Genomic DNA, 18048 nt, shown 5'->3' with positions numbered 1-18048 from the left:
TTTTTTTTACCATTGCATAAGTGTTATTTTTCACACCTGAGCTACGGTAACATAATATCTATTGTTATTTTTTTACAAAAATTCTTACATACATTCATCATTCACACATTCCTCACTGAACCAATTATAACTGAAAATCCTCCTTCGTAATCCATTGAAATTGTAATATCTTCCGTAATGGACTCATAACGGCGTTTCAACTCGATCTCCGGATACGCAGGGAACGTTTGTAATTGGCAACACTGACGCCCCGCGCCCCTACGACCCGGGCAGCTTTAATGAAGCCAGGGAGATCGGGGGGAACGGAAGATAGAACCCATGCCGGATGGACGACTTCGAACTCTCAGATCCGACTTCCTTTACATTTCAGCCGCTCACGAACGCAAATAGATACAAAAAAGCCGGAGTTCAACAAGTTCAAACTTTCGCATCGGAAACTTTGCATACCACTTCCACGGAACGTTTCTCCGCTCTTGACGTTTCAATTTATTGACGATAAACAAGCCAATAAAAGCGTCCCAATCGTTTCGAAGAGCGACTAATCTCCGCGACGTTTGAAGTGTCATTTGAATGAGGTATCGATTCTCTTAATCGAAGCCAATTTCCCGAAATGTTCGCCAGGTGACTTATTACGATTCGTTATAGAAATCACTGATCCGTGTAATTAACCATTACTTTAATAAATTTTCTCGTCTCTCGTTATTTTGGGCGTTGGAAATTAGCATTGTTTTCCTCGATTATTGTAGCCAATTCCTTATTTTATTCAATTCTTTTATTTCTTTACGTGATCTGTCTGTATAAATATAAGTGGAGCTTTTTTCACACGTTTGTAATGTTAGAAATATTCCATTTACGAGATGTTTATAAATAAATAATAATATGAAACATAATACATTTGTTTCTTCATTCTCTCCCCTAAACTTAATTAAATTTTTTATGATTGCTATAGCACACGATACCTAAAAATACTTCTTTGACCGAAAATGAAACATTGATGTGAAAATTTGAGTTTCACTCCAACTCTTTACCGGCTTTATCTCAGAAATATATATCAAAATACGAATAATCCCTTTACTGTCGCGCGAAGTATCTTTTTAACAAGGACTTAAAAATGTAATGGCATGGAATTGTAAAATATATTTGTTGAACATGAGATATTTTGCTGTATTTGACTGTTTTTAATGATGAGTATATATCTATACTCAAATTTTAAATGCGATTTTCTTTTTATCTGTAGATAACAATTCCTTTTTCACCGCATCACATTTATGTGGATAAAAAGATAGGGAGTAAAAATTGTTTAATACCTACTCAAGGTCACGTAAATTTTTACTTCAAAAATAAAGTCTATTGCATATAAAACACATATAGTTGAAATAACTTCACTACATAGTATAAAACAAAGTCGCTTTTTCTGTCCTTATGTCCCTATGAGTGCTTAAATCTTTAAAACTACGCAACGGATTTTGATGCGGTTTTTTGTAATAGATAGAGTGATTCAAGAGGAAGGTTGTAGTATATAATTTATTAGGTTTTAGACAAAGCGGGCGAAGCCGCGGGCGGAGAGCTAGTGATCTATAAAATATAAATATTTTGTTCGTGGGCAGAGCTAGTTATGTATATAAATCAGAATGTTTGTCATAAACCTAATTATACCCCGTTTATATGCCATAAATGTTTAATTATTTTCCCCATTCTCGATTCCATTAGTTCGTGATTACAGTACTAAAACAGTTTCCATGTTCAGAGATACAGGGCCTTAGACAAAGTAACAATTAAAAAACGATAACGAAGTTAGAAAAGGCAAAAATGTATGGGATTGACATACGCCGCGTTAGATCACGTGGTCTATCTAATGTCAAGCCCATACATTTTTCCTTTTCTAACTTCGTTATCGTTTTTTAATTGTTACTTTGTCTACGGGCCACAATCACAACGGCATAATTATACAGTTTAACAAATTACGTGTTACTTTTGCACGACCGAGAAAATTGTCACTTGTTTTTGGTTTTTGTTTTACTGATGTTAGAAAGTATCAATTGTTTAGTTAAATGATATACAAAATAGCGTCTTTGTTTGATCTGGATTATTTTCATAGCAAGAAGCAAATAGGTTTTGTAATGTGTTTTATCTGCAATTTCTATATTGAACAATTAAAATTAACCAGTATATCTACTTAAAAGTAGCCCAGTATGATACCATAATATTCAAAATATGGATACTTCATACGACACGAGTTTACAAAGTTTAATTAATTCAATAATATTTCTCTACATTTCACACGACATCGACTCTCAAACTAAGCTTAACTTCTGCTTTGACTGATAAACATATTGAAATATATTCTTATTTTGTAAACATATACCTACATACTATATGTAAACGAACACATATACATAAACCTAATATACAGTATGCGGAAAGTAGATATGCCCCGTGGTTTTACCCGCATAGCTTCGCTACTATTAAACTTAGCTTGATAATAATATATTATAGTCTATAGCTTTTCTCGATAAATGGACTATCTGATTCTGAAATAATTTTTCTAATCGGAACCCGTAGTTCCTTGGATTAGCGCGTTACAACGAACAAACAAAAAAAATTTTCAGCTTTAAAATGTAGATGAAAATCCCCGACATTAGAAAAACACTGCGTTTATCCCAATATTTTTCCATTTGTTGGGATCAAATGTTTTTTATCTGTAGCGCAATATTTGAGACCATAAACAACTACGCCAACGAGGTCAATATTCCTTGTTTGTGTTATTAATCTACAAAATGTGGAATTTTCAGCAGAAAATATATTTGCATGCGGAATCCAGTTTTATAAAGGATCCAGTATATTTCCTGCATTGCAGTATTTTTGTTAGATCCTTGGGAAGAATTTGTAACAGCTGCTGCAACATGAAGGTACACATTTATTTTACACATGACTTCCCAGCATATATTATACACTTCCTTGCTCTATATTTTATAAATGCCCAGAGCATTTATTAAATATATTGTTTGAAACCATATTGTATTAGGCTACGAATAATAATGGGGTATTGACAGATTTCAAAAAACTGAAGTTTATTATCTCGTGAACCAAAAATGGATTGAGGGAATTTAATATTTCATTTAACTATATGTTGCGTGAATTAAATAAAACATGAACTGGGTCAGATCCTCTTTGTTAGCTTTTTTATTTGATGTTACATTCATATGTTTTTAAAAACACACTTAAAATTACACACAAAATAATAAGATTTTAGTTAAATATTTAACGATTACTACTAGACATTAGCTAACGAAAGTAAATGCGAGTTGTTCACAAAATTTAATTGATTAATTAAGATTTTATAAAGTAAATTCCATATCAGAAGACGTATTATATATTCTAAGCTCATGTATTCATAACACGAGATGCTCACAAGCTTACCTTATACGGTGAAAGTCTTGTAAATCATGATAATATTTTAATATTGAACAATTAATTAAATTATATTGCTAATTAGATTCTCGACAAGGGTGAAGTAAACCGCACCGCTCAAGTAAGAACGACATCCTCATTCCTCAGCATATTCTGAAATAGACGGTGCCTTTAATAATAAATTTACAAAACAGGTTTTGTCGAAAACAACAACCATACCGCCATTTTTAGGCAGGAAAATTTAGGTAAATTAAATACAATATTTATAGTAACTTAACTACACTAACTCCATTTATTTTAATTGTTTTTATTTAAATGAGTAAATAACGAACGATTTCAATGCTATTGAGAGTTAATTCTTATATTAATAATATCGAAAAGCCTGACTTTTGTTCCTAGATTCTTAATTGAAAGAATGCTTTTATATAAAACTAGCTGTGCTCTGCGATTTTACCCGCAGTGCTCCACTCCTGTTAGTATCAGCGAGATGATAATATATTATCATCTCGCTGATACTAACAGGAGTGGAGGCTATATAGCCTTCCTCCATAAATGGGCTATCTAACACCGAAACAATTTTTCAAATCGGACAAGTAGTTCCCGAGATTAGCGCGTTCAAACAAACAAACAAACTCTTCAGCTTTATAATATTAGTATAGATTAATTAAAAAGAGATTATTATTGCGCATTTCCTGAAGGAAAAACGGAATAGAACTCCATCTCACTAGGGAAAAAGGCCACTGGTTACCTAAAACTATTTCTGATTAAACTCCACACAAACAAAACACAAGAGCTTTGACCCGTTCATCGCAGACTCCTCTTCGAATTGATCCGTAATAGATAGTTATCAAAGATCTTTTTTACTTTTACTACGATTAATAAGATGTTCTGGTTAAGTAATATATAGTGATAAAAAAGTGACACAACTTCGTGCTCTACATAATACGATATTTTATGTTATAAAGTCTTATTAAATGTACAAAATTCTTCTGTATCTATTTACGTTCCTATAGGCCAAATTGCAATACAAATCTCCATACACTCGTCATACAAAAGTATAACACGTTGAAACGTGTTATACTATATAACATGAATGTCTGTACATCTGTTTATATAAATACGTAGATGTACTAGTATAGTATTATATTATCTATGGTAGATGTATAGAGTTCTTAGAGCGACACTTAACAGCGAGTTAAGCCGAGCCCTCGCTTCGATAACAAAAGTTCGTTTTAGCGAGGAAATAGCGCCACTTGAATATTCGACGCGTATTTAGGGGTATTTTGTTCGACCCTCATTCGGATAATAAGTGTTTTGATACAGTTTTATCAACTTGTATATATATGGAAAGTTGTCCACGATCGTTAATTTTAATTAATTGCTAACAATATACATAGTTAATCTCATTAACCGAATATATTTTAACACTAGCTTCCGCCCGCGGCTTCGCCCGCGTGGAGTTTTTTCGAAATAAAATAGCCTATGTTCGTTCCCAGGGTCTAAAGATTGTCTGTGCCAAATTTCATCAAAATCGGTTGAGAGGTTTAAGCGAGAAAGCGTAACAGACAGCCAGACAGATTTACTTTCGCATTTATAATATTATATATATTAGTAGGGAAGTAGGGATTGCACAACATTAAATTAAGTAAAAAAAGACAGTGTATGCCGAGCACACTTTTCAGAAGTGAAACTTCCTTACTCCATAACGTGACGGTATTGCCATGACTCGACCTTGTTACTTTCAACGTGCCTAAAGAATTTTCACTTCAAAAATAGAAACGTATTTCAGTAACAAGATACGTATATTAAATCGTATATACAGAAATGTTCAGAATAATTCAGAATGTAATAAGGTACCGCCATCATTGCCGTAATGAAGGCTTCATACACGGCAATCTAACGAATATTACACTATCCGCTCACGTGGGTTTACTTACATACTTAGTTTTTATCTTCACTTTGTGTATATGTGTATTATGTAATATAAAGTTAGTATTCCATGAGTGTAAATAATTATTATTAGAATTGGTTCAATTATTTTAAGGAGTAAAAAGGATGCTCTAGCAATCAATAAAATCATTAATAAAAGCATTATTTTCAAGAAATACTTCTTATTTACTGTTATTAATTTTAACCACATAAGAAATATTATATTCTTTAAACAATAACAAACATTATTTAATACACAACATTATGTGTGGCTCAAAAACGATTAAACAAACACCTCACAAAATTGGGTAGCTAAACCTTCATCCATCAATATTTTTATCGATTATTCCTTGACATATATAAATGACATTTTATCGTTACTACAGAAATTTACCGATAAAATATATAACACGTGTAGTTAATGAATTAGTTTCAGTAAAGCACTAAGCCGATATCTGATTGTCCATTTATATGCAAATGTGACTTGGTACTATGTAATCGATGGCTGAGAACAATATTAATAGCTTTAATGGTGGAATTAAACATCTGTCGATTAACCTTTGATAGTATAGCAGGGATACACGTGAGACTGGAGTTATCTCCTATTTCAGGTATGTTACACATGAATAGATAACCCAAAACACATAATGATTAATGAACGATATAATACGTATATAAAACGATATTATAGTTGAGATACCTGCAGGTTTCACCGCTTGCTGATAATATCCCTAATCTAATTGACACTTTTTGATGTTTAATTTAAAAATGTTACGGTGTCAGGAAACTGTAAAACATATATGAACTAAAATTCATTTAAAGGAGAAAATTCTCAAATATAACAGTTGATTAAACAATTAGACAGCTACTTGTGTAAAAAATTCATTCATATTAAATTTTATAAAAGCACTCAAAATAAAAACGCTAGGCGCAAATGAAATTGCTATGCAAGAAACAAAATAAACAAAAATGTTAGACTAGAATTTAATACTTGAAGCACAATGGAATTTCATACAAAATTTATTCTATTAATTTTGCCCCATTTATTTCGCTTTCCAATCAAGACGAACGCTTCTACGGTCCGTCAACAACATTGATTTTATTTTAGCGCTCGGAAACCTAGCACTGAATAGAACAAAAATATTTTATTAACAAAATTCACTTTGTATTTGAAAAACTAAACTTCCGTAGCGCTGGTGCTACAATTTTACAAACAGTGCTACGAAATCGTAGCATGCTACGTATCTACGATATTCCGATGCATGCTCGTATGTACCTATATTTTATGATACTATGTTACTTGTGTATGTGTGTGTTGTTTATTTAATACATTTCTATAAGATTTCTATTATAATATTTCGTTAAACATGAAATATTCTCTCTTAAAAATAAAAAGTCAACCACCCGCCTGTAACAACAGAAAGATTACACACACACACACACACAATTATGTCAAGATCAACCCACACATCTACATTTAAGAATGTTAAGGCAACATTATTTAAACTTCAACCATAAATCAAAGCGGAAATGCTTACGTATTTCCTTCACATGACACAGTCGGCGCTTTACCCACACCTGCCTTAGATATTATATGCCTTTGAGTCAAAGCTGAGACCCACCGCTATTTTTAGGCTGTAATTGTTAGAGAATTCTATACACAAAAGGATTATTAGATAACCCTTAACGCAGTCTTAAACTAATTAGTTTCCTTTGTTATGATCAATTAAAAATACACAGTACTTAATTTTCATTATTCGTAATAGAAACATTATTGTGAAGGTTAAAATATAACGTCGATGGCTTTGTTTTTCAACAATTTCTACGTTTTTTAATAACATTTTCTTAATTGGATGATATTATTTTTAGCTACAAGCTTATCGTTGAAATAAATACCATACAGTACAATCATAAACACCAACACGCGTTTTCTTTATTATAAAACAAGAGCTACGATTAGATGAATAAAAACATATTAATAGAAATTACACGCGAGACTGGGTTAAATATTAGTTTGAAATGTAATTAGAATGTACTGCGATTCTACACAGCTACCTAATTGATTAACAAATCGCAGCAAATCAACGACTATTAGCAAAGTGAAGGTAGTTGGGTCAAACGTCGTATAAACAACGTCCGTGCCCCTAGGCACGATCCGTACGATTGCGCCACGAGTCAAAGGAAAGCGGCAATTTATAATATTCGACAGCTAAGCATGTTCTGACAGGTGACAGTGACAGCTATATTGACAACTATTCATCCACAAAAATATTAAATCAAAAGTTACGTCTAACAATATAGAATATAGATATGTTCGACTAGTGCAATCGAAATTCAATAACATTTGTGTACTAATTAATACACGGTTCAGTTTGTCCGTGTAATTAGCACGCTAGTTAATAATTAATTACACATATATTATAGATTATAACAACACTGCAACATCCCCATACTACTAACTACTAATTAAATAAATAGCAACATCACGTTGATTATTGTACTTGTAACCACTTTCTACTCTGTAATTATGCTAATAGAAACATAAATACAAGCGCAATATTATTTATTGTTAAAAATAACATGTTATTTGAATGGTAAATGTTTTAAAAGCGAAATCATGAATCCCTTGGGTTTATTTGTACCTATGTAGATTGTATTTTGCACGGAGTAAGAATAAAAAGATCGGCACCTAGAAATATGTTTAATAAGATATAACAATATGATTTATAATAAAAGTAGTAGAATCTTAACATTTTATAATCACTAGATTAATTGTCCATTTGTTTTACATACCGTATATGAAAATTACAGTCAAACAGATTTCTTAGTCAAAATGTAACTTTAAATTTAATTAATGATTTAATTCGCAGCCTTTCCGTGGTATCGGGGCGGACTTGTAATAAATATAATTGTTTCAAGCGATGTTCTTTGCAATTTAAGGTTTCATAAATTGCTGGTTTTAACCCAACATTTTGAATACAACTTGGCCCGTGACCACGCTCGCAGTAAACTGGTCGAAACAACAGCTATAAAATTTAACTCCAATAGTTAAAGCGAGTTTACAGTACTGTGGTTTATATTTTACAAAGAAGGAAATTGAGGATATTTTGTACTAGTGCAAGTGGTCCGCCCCGGCTTCGCCCGTGGTACATATTTCGCAATAAAATGTAGCCTATGTCCTTTCTCGGGTATCAAAATATCTCCATACCAAATTTCATGCAAATTGGTTCAGTAGTTTAGGCGTGATTGAGTAACAGACAGACAGACAGAGTTACTTTCGCATTTATAATATTAGTATGGATACATATAAAACTTGTTTTAGAACATAAGTTTCATTATTTTATATAGCGAATATTAATTGTAACAATAAACTATTTCGGTATTTTCTACAGAGATAATATTGTTCTTAGTTGCTGTTAGTATAAATTAATAGTACCTAATTTCGTTACATTTATTATCGTATACTTTCAGTTTCATTATCTTTGTTAATATTTGAATATGAAATAAAAGTGGTTGCAATAGCTACTATACATATAATAAACGTATGCTATCAAAAAGAAGGCTTGCATAGTAATAAATAAATATAAAATGCAAAATAAGTTTTCTGTAATATGAAGTAAGTAAATAAATAATGTTCAGTGGTAGCTATTCTAATTCAAGTCGTTTAAGAAACGGCATAATGGGATTCATCCGGTACTTAAAATGTACTGATGGCAAAAAACTTCGTTCAAAAATAAGTACAAAAATGAGAGAGCACGTTACAGAGAATATAAAAGTGAATGCAAATGGACTCAATGCGGTATTACCTAGGCTTAAAGAGTGGCTTGTTTCAAACTCTGTACATTATCATAATATTTACGTTTTTACGAATTCCCTTTCCTCCATATTTCCATCTAACGTATTTTTATTTGTGAAGATAAAAACTTTACAAATACTTAGTACACATAATTTTAGACTAAAGAGTTGATTATTTGTGGATACAAAAGAAGAAAAGTAGGTAGATTGCAATAATGAGACCAATATGTGTGAAATTTAATAGTTTCTATGACCGTAATAAAAATAAAGACACAGAAGAAATAAACATAATGTTTTGTGCACCATACTTGAATGAGAAGCAACCACTTCCTTTGCCATTTTATACTGCTCTAATGATGGGAATTATTAGGAATATGATAATCATTGCGAAATAAATAAGCTAATTACATCACTACATAGTAGGTATAAAACTTTTTCTGTCCCTATGTCCCTTAGTATGCTTAAATCTTTAAAACTACGCAACGGATTTTGATGCGGTATTTTTTAATAGATAGAGTGATTCAAGAGGAAGGTTATAGGTTTTAGACAAAGCGGGAGAAGCCGCGGGCGGTAAGCTAGCATAAATATAAATTGATTTGTATTTATGTGAAATTCATAACACCTTGTATCGGATCTTTTTACCAATACTTGAAATGAGACGTAACAAAATGAACAATACACGAGGAAAACTAAAGCCGTTTTTGCAAATGTTTCTCAGATTTTTTGTGAATTATGGAAATAACATGGTAAATCTATGGTACCTACTGGGGATGTAATATTATTTTGCTATCCTTCCGGCGTAAATGTGCAGAATGAATTATAGATAACTAGCTTACCGCCCGCGGCTTCGCCCGCTTTGTCTAAAACCTAATAAATTATATACTAAAACCTTCCTCTTGAATCACTCTATCTATTAAAAAAAACCGCATCAAAATCCGTTGCGTAGTTTTAAAGATTTAAGCATACAAAGGGACATAGGGACAGAGAAAGCGACTTTGTTTTAATACTATGTAGTGATTCTACTATTTCGTCATGTTTTTTAGGGTAGCAACACATATTTGTAAGAATATAAATCAATTGTATAGTGTACTTTTTACTTATACATACGAGTATTCCTGCAAGAAAGAGATAATTAAACGGATTATTTTACTATGTAATACTTACCTAATTATTACTTATAACGCTGAAATTTCTGCTTCCTATTTATAAGGACAACAAACAAATTATTATAAGTAGGTAAGAAGGTTTATATGACGTGAAACTCCGCATTTTTTGGCAAAAAGTCAAGTCGTTAGTGATGAAAGTAAAGTTGGTTAAATGTAAGAACCTTTCCGGGACTATTTAGCGGCTTTTTTAGCGACTAATTAATTTGCTGCAGGTCAGAGCTTCACAGATTATTCTCTTTAAATAACGAAGTTTTTGTGACGGTCGGCGTAATGATGGTGTTTTTTTTTTATTTCGAATGGATTTATTTTACATTTTGAACGGCATGTAACGCGATTAAGAATTTTAAAAGACTATCTATTCGATTATCGAATTGCATAAAAAAGAAAGTGTGTGCTGAGCACACGTGTCAGAAGTGAAATTTCTTTGGCAAGATTCAAAGATACCAAAATCGTCTTACTCCATGACGTGACGGCATTGCCATGACGCGACCCTGAAATATTAGGTACTCTCAACGCGCCTAAAGAAGTTTCACTTCAATAAAAGAATTTTCACTTCTAATACTTACTTATCTAGTTATATTTTGTAGTAGTTTCAATTTTAGACGGAGCTTGTATCTAAAGCTACAAAAGCACACAAAACCGAATAGGAATGGAGCGTGGCTGTATGGACGCAGTCTGCAATCCGCATTCCTAGCTCGACTATTCGGCAGATATTAAATATTTCAAAATGTTTAGACAGCACCGGTTTATTGTTTCGAAATTGCGAACGATAAAGAACGTTGCTTTGGATGTGATTAACGAATTACTAGCTATAAATAGCTAGATGAATTTCTAGCATATCTCTTTATACAGACAGACCGCACATGAACATGAAATTTTTAATAATATATTTAAAACAAAATCCATTGTTCAGATTTGTTATGTACAAAGAGAATATGAAATAAGCATAAAAGTATGCTTAGTATTGCAGAAAATAATAATTATATCGTAATGTAATATTTAAAACAAGTAGAAGTCATTACGAGTTAAAATATTGCTTACATAGAGGTGGCACGGTGTAGCTAAAAAAAAAATTGTAGTCAACAAATTTTTTTTCGATTCAAAATACATAATGCCTATATATGTATTTTGCGGAATTATGTTCGTATTCCACATTTCTAGATATATACAATATACATACAGTAAACAAGGATTACTTAATAATAATATATTGTATTTGGATGTATCATGTAACAAATACTTTCGAATGCGTAATACCGAACAGATTATTTCGGTAACTGGATTTTATTGAATACTTGCACGTGTAACAATCCAATTATTGTACTAATTTGTTTGTGTCGGGTGTAATCCTAATAAATATTAATTATGCAAAAGTATGAATATAAGATGTAAAATTAAATATTAATTGTTTCACAAAATTCTCTGTATTTTAGAGTACCAGAAGGTGTAAGTACGTTAAATCAAGGCATATTTTCGTTTCTAATTATATATGAATTAAAAAACCCCAATTATCTTATTAATACTCAGGTTTTATGAAAAAGATTTTCATGTCAAAAACCTTTGTACTTTCTATGGCTGGACCACGACAGGTGCACTTAATTTAGATTAAATTTCGGGCTTACGATTCCTAGCTTGCCTGCCGATACGGTTTTACGATTATTACGCACCGTAGTTTTTACTCTCCCCTTTATTTAATAAAACTCTATAGACGTGGACGTCTCAATAAAAACTTCAATTTCACTGATTGGATTAAGAAATCCCACCAAAAACATTTTCATGTAAAATGCTGCCAAGACGAGTCCATATGACTCGCACTGTCAAAAAGTTATCAGATCTCATGTAGAGCCAAGCTTCTAACACTACACGCCCTAACTCTACAAGGCCTAACTTCACAAACTCTACACCTTAGTCAAAATATGTGGCCTGGCCATTTCGCTACATTCACATCGGCGTAAGGTGAAAAATTAATTCACTGTTCATTACTTTTGTGTTATACAATAGTTCTTGTAGTAACGAACGGCCAAGCCACATATTTTGACTAAGGTGTAGAGTTTGTGAAGTTAGGCCTTGTAGAGTTAGGGCGTGTAGTGTTAGAAGCTTGGCTCTACATGAGATCTGGGGCCTTAGACAAAGTAACAATTACAAAACGATAACGAAGTTAGAAATCGCAAAAATGTATGGGATTGACATTAGATAGACCACGTGATCTAACGCGGCGTATGTCAATCCCATACATTTTTGCGATTTCTAACTTCGTTATCGTTTTGTAATTGTTACTTTGTCTACTGGGCCTGATAACTTTTTGACAGTGCGAGTCATATGGACTCGTCTTGGCAGCATTTTACATGAAAATGTTTTTGGTGGGATTTCATTTCTTTTTGTAAGTTGTTTGTAACAATTTTATTTTTTATTTTTAGCTACTGTGTGGACGTAAGAGGCAGGAGACGTTCGCAACACTTCTATTCATTCATATTTATATGATCTGATCTGAAGTATATGTCTCATCAATATATGTCGATTAAATTTTTAATTTTTTTTTTAACAAGTAGTACCTATACATATATATATATATATCTAGGGGAACCAAGTTTTAGATTATTAGATTAGACCTCTAGCGTCATCAAAATTTAATTTAAAATTACAGGTCTCATACAAACTCCCATCCCCTAGTTTAAGGGGTTGGGGGATGAAAGTTACAAGTTTTATAATTTTTTTGTTGTTTGTGTGCTAATACTAGCTTACATACAAAATTTCAGCTTTCTAGGGCATTAGGAAATACCTTAAGAATTTTGATGATCATCAGTGAGTCAGTGACGAAATTAGCGTTTTTTAGATATAAATAAAATCTGAAGTATAAAAGCTAATGTAATTAAAACTTAATATGTTCAATAAGTCCGCTATTGACAATATATCCCGAAAATTTTGTTGATCTAGCATAATCCAAACCCAAGTTATGAGGGTTCAAAAAAACGTCGAAGCGCTTCGAGAAAAGGTAGGTAGTGCCCGTGCGCGTAGTCGCTTGGCTCGTCTTGGCGGGGGCACTACCGTGCCCCCAGATAACCGTTGCATGGGGATGCCAAAATTTGTATGCTCTGTTGGACACGTTTTTGCATACATTTTTGGCTCGTTTTTGAAGAGAAACTTCTTTATCGGGGTTTGAAAAAAATTTAGTGTAACATTTTTTCGTTACGCGTGACATTTTTCCGTTACGCGCCATCTTTTTCTTATCTCTACCACGCGTGATTCGACGTATTTCTGTAAAGTTGCATATAGTAAATTATTTTTTGAAAAATAAGGTCATAAAAAAGTTTCACTTCTTACGCTTACTAGTACACGCACACATTTTTTGCACGCCTCATAAGCGAAGCGTTGAGGTGGGTACTACTGTCACTTCGCGCAAAACATCTGATTTTTCAAACTTAAAATGTCTTTATGTATCATACATTGCACTTGTAAGATAATACATACACACACATATTAAGAAAAAACACTATTTTTAACGTTCATGATATTTTTGATGTCATTTTTGTTATTTAAACTAGTTAAAAAACAGTTTAAAAAAGTTCTGTCTTGGACGTCCGTGTGTCTGTATGTGCGGATCCTTTTTCTTGTTAACACGATAGCGACCGAAATACTTTACTAATCGAGTCTTTTTTTTTCTCTTACGCTTGAGTATGTTCAGGAATAGAACCCTTTCATTTTTCAGGGTCTGATTCGATGTGGTTTAATTGTTATTAAATAAACAAAAATAATAATTAATAAATATTTATTAAAAAAAATTATGAGGCGTGCACTTTTGGATTTTCCAAATTATTTTATACCTACGTTCTATGTAACTTGTATAGTGTCAATGACTGTACCCGTATAATTTATAGGTATTTCGTTCAAAGATGACAATCATTCCATTTTTCTTACAATTAGAATATGTTTCGATAACCGTACCAAAAATCGGTACCTACAACTACATACGTAAATAAAAATCTGAATTATGACCACCTAGTATACAGCCAGGTATATATAGTTTACACCTATATATGTATTTCTATTGTTGATATACTTATCTAGTATTATATTATTATCTGTGGCGTACGTTCGCACGTGCGACTTGTGAGTAATTCAACACAAATTGTTCTATCCCTTGTGTGGGTGTAATACGTAATCCAATTGTAGATTTCCACTCTCCAATGTCTTTACGAATAATGAAATTGTAGTGTTATTGTAACACATTTATACACTGTTTTTCAGTGAATTAGTCTCGTTATGGTCTCGTTGATTGGGAGCTTCGTTATTGGTATTTTTTCACATAAAACACAAAAGAGAAATTGAATACAATTGCGTTATTTCAACTCGCGTGTATATTTGCTCCTTGTTTATATATTTCCATTGTACAAAGTACAAATTACATTGTAGGTAATTACAAATAAAAAGTACAAATTACATATATTTGAACTTTACCATTTTAAGGTAGGTTTATAATATAAGGTTGCATATAAATGATGATTTGTGGCAATTCGTGTTTGCTTTAATAGATTTACTAGTTTAAAATTATAGAACAATTAACATTAAAAAAAAACCATACAAAAATAAAACAACATAAAAATGTATTTACATGTCACAGTAAGAGCTATTACGCACTGTCGACCAGTCGCTGGCGACTGTGACTTACTATAGTTTAAATAGGGGCTTGCGCACTTAGTCGTTAGTCGTCCAGGAGTATCACATCGACCAGTCGCCGGCGACTCAGTCGCCGGCGACTGGTCGACAGTGCGTAATAGCTCTAAACAATTGTTAGAGACATTTAAAACGAGGAGTGTGTTTCTAAACAAATGAACTATTATTTCTGAACTAACTGCAGCTGTATTTTTTTGTATTCGTTACAACATTGTTGTACATTATGAACCCGTGGAACTCGTAATACAAGTAATGTTTACGTTTGTTTCAAATAACAGTTACTGTGCTCTGTAAAAGTTTAAAAATACACTGGTAAAACGAAGCTCTGGTAATTTTAATTCGTAGCATTATTTACACCTTAAAATGTTCACTTAGTGTATGCTTTAAAAGTAGATTGGGTTTATCACTGAATTGTTTGATATCAGTTTTCATGGACAGACTTAATTCCTTTTTAATAAAATAGATATCTAAACAAATTCCAATGAAGTTTTTTAAAATGTTTAAATCCTATTGCAGTTTAAAATATGCCCAGACACGAACTCAATGAGGGTTAAATCTTTGCAATATTCCCCTTGTCGCTGAAACTTTGCAGTGTAAATAAAACAAAAGTTTTTAAAAGTACAGCTAACAGATAATTTAATATTTACCACAATACAGGGAAAGCTCATTGTTTCGTTAGAAATTCTTTAGTTTAATATGGCTTAGAAATTATAATTCATAATTATACTATCTATTATGTCCACCCATCTGCAAATTAAGATTTCGATTTCGACAATTTTTCACTATTCCTTATCTGAACAATTTTAAAAAATAATAAAGTTTTCAAATAAATTAGTTATTAGAGCTTCGTATTCGTAGAAGAAAGTTGATCGAAATCATCAATATGTAAGTAATAGCATTATTAAAAAGGAACTCTAACAAACACTGGGAACTTGTTTCACACTCCCTCATTAAAAATTATGTCAAATAATGTTCACGTAAAACGCGTCGAGTATAAGTTTTTGTAAAGAACACTGAACAATCAGCGAACAACTCTTATAAATTTTAAAGAGACTCTTTAATGATGCAGATTATTTTTATTTGTCTGTATAATATGTATATGACCTGGAAGAGATTTACTTTTTAGCCTTTTGTACGCCCGTCATGTTTTTGATTTTCATTAGGTAATTTTATTTTCTGAGATTATACAATAAATTATAATAAATAAATATTAATATCTCTAATGGAATATTTGATTTGATTACAAGACGTTCCTATAACGGGAACGCTTAGTATGGCCACAGATAATTAACTAGGTACCACAGACTATTTAGAATATTGTAACATGAAAATGTAATTTGTAACTAATATTTCTTTTTATATACTTAAATTAATTCGACTTCATACTATGTAAATATTATGAAATCGTAATGAAGGCCTTTCAACTTGATTTTTTTAGGAAGAATTTAGGACTTAATTTCTATCCTCTAATTCATTATTTTTACTGAGCGAGGTGCGAGGTTAAGAATAGAATAATTAAAAAGAATTCCTAATTATTTTCGATTTTACTCAGGAGAAATATGCTTTCAATTTAATCATTTTGCTTAAAATTTTTAATAAAATATTTGCGAAGTAAATATTCAGATGTTCATTTTAAATAAGTAACCTGGAACTCAGCTCTTAAACATAAATTGCGGATGATTTTCATAAAAATGACTTCCAAATGAAATGCGGGCTACGCGGTTATAATATCTTAACATTTAAAAGCTATTTCAGATTTGGTTTTACGTTATAAATTATTCATTTGAATGACGCTCATTTTATTGCTCTATATTCATCGATTACGCATATTTTATTGTGAATTGTGATTTCGTTATAGATGATATTTAACCAAAAGATGCTTAAAATTTTTAATAAGTAATAAAAATAACTTTTTTTAAACAGCAATTACAAGCAATTACACCAATTTTATAAAATTTAGAAAGTGTAGACCGTAGGTTTGAATATTCCTACATTTTTCAGTGTTTAAATCGATAAATGTCCATTGCATTTTAGGCTAGTGACTGAAGACTCTATGTTTAATGCCTTCTTATTTTGTCATCTATATTTAAAGATAAAAACGATAATAAAACTTTAAGCACCTAAGGTTTATTTTTAAAAGAACTCTATAAAATTCGGTTCCACTTGTCTTACGCTTTAATGAACCAATAACTAGCTGAATAAAAATCAAATATATAAACATGTTCACAATAAGGCAAGTCCTAGGTATCTTCTCTGAAATCACGACAATGCTATTCAACAACAGTGACATTGTAAAAATGGAAACGTAAAACTTGTCAACAAAGTTTGCCACGATCCCTCGACATTCAAGCACTTTCCCATATCAAGTTATAACGTTACTGCATAAAATATCATTAAATATTCTTGGCGGAACAAAGCCTTACGCCACTCGAGCGAAGGGCCCTTGAATCTCGGCTGATACTCGATATATTTATTGGCTCTACCAATTATGGAGATGTGGAGATAAGGGCCTTATAGTTTTAGTATCGTTTCTTATAGAAAAATAAAGGTTATATTGTGTATTGTAATTACGTAGGTTATATTGTATATTGTGTATAGGTTAATAATTATAGAAAAAAAACTTTATATTATTCTCTTTAAGCAATCTCATACAATAAGCGGTGATTATAATTGGCCTGGACATAAACTAGCTAGATATGGAAAAGTTGGCAAGAAATGATTTCACTTAAAATGAAAACCTAAAACTGAATACCTACGATAAGAACCAAGAAATGATTCCGTTAAAAATAGTTAATTTAACTAAATGTCCTACTCTAATTGCCAAGGCAATTAGCGATTAAGCTAACTTTTGTGTTGAAAGTAGAGAGATGCATTTCAAACTTTTTTTTCAACTATGGTTGGTATTACAAATGTAGCTTTTTATGTTTATGTCAATGTTGAAGAAACTAAAATAGAATTACCAATATTCTATATATTTTTCTTATACCCAAGGTCGTCGGAGATATAAATATGAGCAGTCGAGAAGCGGTTTACTAAAATTCTTTCAAGAGTACTCGAGGAAGAATCTTATGATCTT

This window comes from Colias eurytheme, chromosome 6, assembly GCF_061535395.1.
Source record: "Colias eurytheme isolate Ceu_HAF_F1 chromosome 6, ilColEury1 Martin Lab GWU primary, whole genome shotgun sequence".
In the NCBI taxonomy this organism is placed as follows: Eukaryota; Metazoa; Arthropoda; class Insecta; order Lepidoptera; family Pieridae; genus Colias; species Colias eurytheme.
The sequence above is the reverse complement of the archived record's forward strand: the minus strand, read 5'-3'. Positions refer to the sequence as shown.